The sequence below is a fragment of the Chrysochloris asiatica genome, unplaced genomic scaffold, assembly GCF_000296735.1.
Source record: "Chrysochloris asiatica unplaced genomic scaffold, ChrAsi1.0 scaffold00011, whole genome shotgun sequence".
In the NCBI taxonomy this organism is placed as follows: domain Eukaryota; kingdom Metazoa; phylum Chordata; class Mammalia; order Afrosoricida; family Chrysochloridae; genus Chrysochloris; species Chrysochloris asiatica.
In genome coordinates this window covers 29,132,094-29,139,519 of record NW_006408529.1, presented here as the reverse complement: position 1 = coordinate 29,139,519, position 7,426 = coordinate 29,132,094, and the positions used below count along the sequence as shown (strand labels likewise).

Below are 7,426 nucleotides of genomic sequence, written 5' to 3'. Positions count from 1 at the left end.
TCTAGACATTGTTTTGCATTCCAGTTGCTGAGTAAAACCTAATTCTAGATCAATCCTAAAGTCCTTATCCTTTTCTTTACAAACCTTGTTAAGTAAGTTTTCTTGATGTTTTTTTTAAGATTGATCATGAACACTTTTGACTACCTAGGCTGTCTTCAGTATACTTTATTCTGTATCTTATTATTCCAAAACATCACCTGTAAGAACCACTTACGTTTAGAATAGTGTCGCCAGTTATTTGTTGTTCTTATTATACTATAGATTTTCCTTCAGCCAAGTGTTCCCACTCAATTATTTACTGTGTTCTAATTGATGTGATTCAACAAATATATGCATTTTTACTAATGCTTACATATCTATGTAAAAAAATTTTTAAAGAAAGTAACCTTACCAAACAACTGAAGAGATCTAGTTGTTGTATTCGTTCAAAAAAAGGCAATAAAATGGAATGCAGAAATTGTTGAATAATACCATTAAAATTACATGCCATCACATTTTGGACAAAGACAAATTTGAAATGTCTGCAACTAAACATTAACAAGCATCTGTCAAAAGTTCAAGCTAGATTTAGAAGAGCACATAGAATGAGGGATATAATTTCCGGTGTTGAATGCATTTTGGCTAAAAGCAAAAGATATCAGAAAGACATTTAATTGTGTTTTATCAATTATGTGAAGCCAATCAACTGTGTGGATCATAGCAAATTATGGAGAAAGTTATGAAGATTTGGAATTCCCAGACACATAACTGTGCTTATTGTGCTTATGCAGAATCTGTATATGATCATGAGGCAGTTGTTTGAAAGGACTAAGGTGATATTAAGTGTTTTAAAAATATTTGAAAATATGTTATCCATTTGTCTTACTTATTCAATCCATAGGCTGGATTAATAATCCCAGAAACTGGACAATAATTTAAGAAAAGTGAAGGAAGTGTCATTAACAACATGCCAGGCACAGATGTAAATTCTGGTGTTATGCTGTGGGTTAATGCACTGGACTGCAAGTCAGTTTGAACCTCAAGATCAGTGGTCCAAGCTCACCATCTGCTTCTTGGAGACCCTATACAATGTCGCTATGAGTCGGAACCAACTCATCTACACTTTACAACATGTACAGATGATACAAAATGTGAAAGACAACACAGTTACTAATGAAGGTCATACAATTCAGTTTTCAATATGGGTGTGTCACTGTGGGTTAATGCACTGGACTGCAAAGTAGGTCTGAACTGCAAAGTAGGCAGTTCAAACTTACCATCTGCTCCTCATAAACCCTATACAATGTTGCTATGGGTCAGAACCGACTCAACAGCACTTAACAACAACAATAACACCTTAACAAAGAAAACAAAAACTTTTACAACTGGACAAATAAACAGCATCATGATCAATGGGTGAAGAAATTAAAATGGTCAAATATTTCATTCTAATATGATCATCCATCAGTAAACAGGGAAATAGCAGTAAATAAATTAAATGACTGCCACACTGCATTGTACAAATAAATTACAAAAGATATCTTTCAAATGTTAAAATGCAAAGATATCAATTTGAGGACTAAAATGCACATGACTCAACCCATGGTATTTTCAACCACCTCATATGGATACAAAAGCTGGACTATGAAAAAAGAAGATGCACAAATAATTTATGCTTTTGAATTGTAGTGCTGGTAAGAATATTGAATATACCCTGGAATACCAGCAGAATGAAAAAATCAGCCTTGAAAGTACTCTAGAAGTTAGGATGATGAGACTTTGTTTTGGTTAATTTGAAGATGCCGTCAGGGAGACCAACCTCTAGAAAAGACACAGTGTTTGGTTAAAACAGAAGGCCAGTAAAAAATGAGGGAAAGCCTCCATGGAATGGACTTATACAGTGGCAGCAACAATAGACATTCTGCTGTTAGTTGTTATTAAATTGGCTCAAACTCATGAAAACCTTATAAATAAGAGAACAAAACATTGCCCAGTTCTGCAACATTCACAGTCATTGGTGTTTTTAAATCTATTGTTGAACCACTGAACTTGCGGTTCAAATCGACCTTGCAATCCAGCACATTAACCTTCAGTACCACACCATCATTAAACTATGTAACTGAAAAATGTTGAAATAACAATTGTTGTGATGTATAGGTAGGTAGGTAGGTAGGTAGGTAGGTAGGTAGGTAGGTAGATAGATAGATAGATAGATAGATAGATAGATAGATAGATAGGTAGGTAGGTAGGTAGGTAGATAGATAGATAGATAGATAGATAGATAGATAGATAGATAGATAGATAGATAGATACAACAGCACCAAAAATAAAGCAGCTGCTAATGCTCTTTTGTAGAATAAAGCACAACATGGGATTAGGTTCCTCAGTTTGGAGGTTTAAGGTCATGGTTTCTTAGGTTATCACAGTCAATTGGCTTAATAATGTTTTTAATGCTTCTTTTATGCCTCCTAGTTCATTGCATAGTTGCATATTTTCAAGGCTTTTAAAACCATGCAAATGGCTATCCAAATATAACAATTGATCTTCATTTGCCTGGAGCACCAGAAAAAGGAGGGCCAGGAATCGCAGGAGGAAATAGAATGAGCAGTTAATTGCTTTCATGAACAACTGCCTCATTTGCCTTGAGACCGGAAGAACTAGAGTGTTTAGCTATGATTACTGAGTGTTTTGATCAAAGATTCTGTAGAAAAGTCCTGATCAAAAGGAAAAAAAATATATGTGGAACAGAATTTTAAATGCTCATGGAATCCAGAGATTTTCTGGACCACTGAGATTAGATGAACCCTTGCCCTAAGAATATTGCATTGAAAAGATCTTTAAACTTTAAACCTTAAATCAAAAATCCTTTGAAGTTTTTTAAACCAAATGATTGTTAGTTAGTAAAGAATGTCTACCTTGTGCATTGCTTTATATGTATATTTACTTTAAATGCATTTCATTTTTAGACAACCTACACATATTTTTCCCTTAAAAAAATAAAATGCCTCTTCTCCAAATAAATCAAGATCTCAAGATGACATCAGTCACATTTTGTACAAGTCCTGGTGTTGTGTTGATGAAGAGCAGCATCCAGCTAGGATGACAGGTGACAAGTCCAAATAATTGCCAACTTTGTTAACATTTTTCCATTTCTAAGCCATCTTTAAAGAAAAACATATATGATTTTCTTAAACCATCTTCACAATAATCCAACATAGCAACCATCCCAACTGGATTCATGTTTTCACCAATAAAGAACTGGTCGCAATTGTTTTGTTTTGTTTTGTTTTAATTAGCCAGGATGTGCTTAATTTGCTCTGCAGTCCCTGTAATAAAAGGTTTTACTATTTCTGGTTTCTGTTATTTAAATTTGCCTTTGATTGACTTCTTATAATCTTTGATGTACTTCTTGTAGGCTTCTTTTGTGAAGCTGGTTTCCTGCAGGTGATGGTTCAATGACAATATCAACACCCGTGATTACTGTTTTCGGTGCCTTCACCGGTGGTACGTTCAGAGGTGTTTCCATGGATTGGCAAGTCATTTACCCTCTTTCCTTCTGACCATCTTCCCCTCCACTTCCAGGCACAGCCTGTCCACCATCTCCCACATCTTGTAAATGTCGGAGAACATCTCATCATGGTTGATGAGCTCCTGGTAGATGATCATGATGGTGGCTGGGGGGAATGACAGAGACCCAAGCTTATCAGGAGTCCAGAGATGCGAGCTCACGAGGCACAGCCATAGCAGCACTCAGGACGGGGAGGTGGGAGTGGAGGGGAGGGGGGAGCGGGAGGCAGTCATTGTATTTTAAAGAATTATCTATATGTAATTAAAATGACGACAGCACTCAAAAGGTTAAATGAAAAGCTGGGGGCATTGAGTTTGCGTTAAAGGAAAAGATATAATTTGGAAAAAGAGATCAAAAAGGCTTATACAACTTAAAGAATGCAATAAATGTGAATGAATTATATATAGATAAATTGTTGGACATGGTGTCAGGAGGGAGCAATCTCTGGTAAAGTGCATAGTAAAGTGATAAATCTTGGTAAAGTGGATGGATAGTAAAAAAGAGGAAGTCCCCCAAAGAGATGGACTGATACAGTATTGGTGAGAATGGATTCAAACAACAATTTTGAGACTGGGTGGTGTTTCATTCTGTTGTACATATGAGTCTTAACCACTTAACAACAACAACAACAATATGTGATCAAAATTACAGCAGCACTTCAAAAAGTTGAATGAGAAGCTTAAGGAATATTAAATATATGTTAATTAATAAGTAATAATAATAAAGACCAATTGGAAGCAGTCTCCACAACGCGTAAGCACTCTTTCCGTTTCTACCTTGCTTCTTGTTTCGTTTTGGCCAGGCTTCCTGTTCCTTTCTGCTTCTTAACTTTGTTTTGGACAGATGCTGTCCCTTCCCTTTTTTTTTTTCAATGGATTCTTTCATATGATACCACAATCATGGGTAGAATCACTTTAAAAAAGTGATTTTTAGCAGATTTGCCCAGTAACATAAAGTTACTAATTGAACTTTATCAAAATTAAAATATTTTGAATGTCAAAGTTATTTATTAAAAAAGTAAAGATGCAACCAACAAATTGGGATAAAATATTTGGTAACTATAGGTGCTGTGGGCTAATGCGTCAGACTGCAAAGAGTCATTTGAATTGCAATGTCGATGGTCTAAGCTCACTAGCTGCTCCTTGGAAACCCTATACAAGGTCACGATGGGTCGGAATCGACTCAATGGAACTTAACAATAACAAAATATATCATATAAGGCTTAATATGAAGAATATGTAAAGGACTACTAAAACCCAACAACAAAAGACAAGCCATCCAATTTAAAAATGAGAATTAAGATTTAAATAAATATTTCTCTAGATAATATATGCAAAGAGACAACAAGCACATTAAATGATGGTCAGTGTCGTTAGAAATTAAGGAAATGCAAATCAAAACTGCAATGAGATAAAACTAAAAATTTATTATAATGGCTATTATCAGAAAAACTTAAAATAACACATGTTGACAAAGATGTGGAGAAATTGGAAGCCCTGTGCATTGTAGGTGGAATGTAAAATTGTGCAGATGCTATGGAAAACAGTGTGTCAGCTCGTTATAAAGTTAAACAGAATTTTGGTATCTGGCAATTCAACCCCAAGGTCTATGCCCAAAATAATTGAAAGCAGGGACTCAGACAGATAATTGTATACCAATGTTCATTATAAAATTATTCACATTAGCCAAAAATGGAAAACATCCCAAATATTTATCAACAGATGAATAGATAAACAAAATGTAGTTTATACATACAAAATAATATTATTCAAACATGGTAGAAAATGATGTTCTGATACGTTACAACAAGGTGGACTTGCAAACATTGTTATTGTTAGGTGTGGTCATTTATGTTCTGATTCACACTGAACTTATGTACAACAGATGAAACAATAGTATGTACTGAGCCAGACTCACAAACATTGCTATGCTTGAGTCCTTTGTTGTAGCCTCTGTATCAGTCCATTTCTTAAGATGTTCTCCTATTTTTTTCTAACCCTCTAGTTTACCAAGCATGCTGTTCTTCTCCAGGGACTAGTATCTCCTGATAACATGTTCAAAATATGTGAGATGAAGTTTCTCCATCCTTTCTTCCATGGAGCAAGTAGGCTGTACTTCTCCCAAGACAAATATGTTTGTTTTTCTGGCAGGTCACAGTATATTCAATATTCTTAGTCAGCACCGTAATTCAAATGCATCAACTCTTCTTTTGTGCTCCTTATTTATTATCGAGCTTTTGTTTATATATGAAGCAACTGGAAATACCATGGCTTTCTTCAGAGTTCAAAGTAACATCTTTTAAAAAAGTGATTTTTAGCAGATTTGCCCAGTGACATATCATTTGATTTCTTGACTCCTGCTTCCTTGGACATTGATTATGGATCTTAGTGAAATGAAATCCTAAATAATGCTGATATTTTTTCATTTATTCTTCTAATTGAAATGGGTCATATACTCATACTGTATAATCACATTCACATGAAATATCAACTACTAACAAATGAGTAGAGAAAAAAGTATATTAGCGAATAGCACAGACAGTGTGAGTGGAATGGGTAGGTATTGTTTAAAGGGTACTGAGGCATGGAGAGCTTTGGAAATAGATATTTCCAAAAATGATGATAGTTATACAATATTGTAAATCTAATCAATTGCCATTTAATTGTTCAATTAAATGGTTAAAATGACAAATATTTTGTTGAATGTATTTTACTTCAATAAAATGTATAAAGCAAATATACATAGAGAGCGATATTTAAGACTATGTTGTTCTTCTTATTATGTGCCTTCCAGTTTGCTCTGACTCATAGTGACCCTATATAAGACAGAAGAACTTACCCTGTTTGGCATCATCCTCACAAGCATTACTATATTTGACCCCATTGTTGCAGCACTGTATCAGTTCATCTCATTGAGGGTTTTATATGACATTATGCTAGCATAGATGATTCTATAGGAACAGAACTTTGAGAAACTCAAGTGGTTCATAATCAACTGTTAATTGATTGAAACCATCAGCAGCATAGCAAAAAAAAAAAAAGCCTAGAGATCTGCTTGTATAAAGAGTATAGCCTGGAAAACTCTGTGCAGCAATTCAACTATGCAATCCATGACTCACCATAAGTTGGGAGCCAATTCCACTAGGTGGTTGTGGTTGTTGTTGTTAGGTGCCATTGAGTCAATACCAACTGAAAGCGACTCTATGCATAACAGAAGGAAACACTGCCTGGTCCTGGGCCAACTTCACAATTGTTGCCACGATGGGCCCATTGATGCTGCCACTTGGCCAATGCATCTTGCTGGGGGTCTTCCTCTTTTTCTCTGACCCTCCCCCTTACCAAACATGATATCCTTCTCCAGTGACTGGTCCCTCCTGACAATATGTCCAAAGTATGAGAGATGAAGTTTGGCCATCCTGGCCTCCAAGCAGCACTCTGACTGCACTTCTTCCTTCACAGATCTGTTGGTTCTTTTGGCAGCCCATGGCACTTTCAATATTCTCCTCCAACACCATAACTCAAATGCATCAATTCTTCTATGGCCTTTCTTATTCACTGTCCAGCTTTCACATGTATATGTGGTTATTGAAAATACCATGACTTGGGTCAGGCACACCTTAGTCTTCAAGCTGACATCTTTGCTCTTCAACACTTTAAAAAGGTCTTGTGCAGCAGATTTGCCTAATGCAATACATCATTTGATTTCTTGATTGCTGCTTCCAGGAGTGTTGATAGTTAATCCAAGAAGAATGAAGTCCTTGACAACTTGAATCTTTTATCCATTGATAAGAATGTAGTTTATTGGACCAGTGGTGAGGATTTTTGTTTTCTTTACATTGAGATGCAATCCATACTGAAGGCTGTGCTCTTTGGTCTTCAA

The 7,426-nt window shown here is 35.6% G+C and overlaps 1 pseudogene; it reads right to left on the bottom strand.

Annotated features, from left to right (window-relative positions):
• Positions 1 to 3,114: 3,114 nt before the first annotated feature.
• LOC102836511 lies at positions 3,115 to 3,645 on the bottom strand (annotated as a pseudogene).
• Positions 3,646 to 7,426: the final 3,781 nt, after the last annotated feature.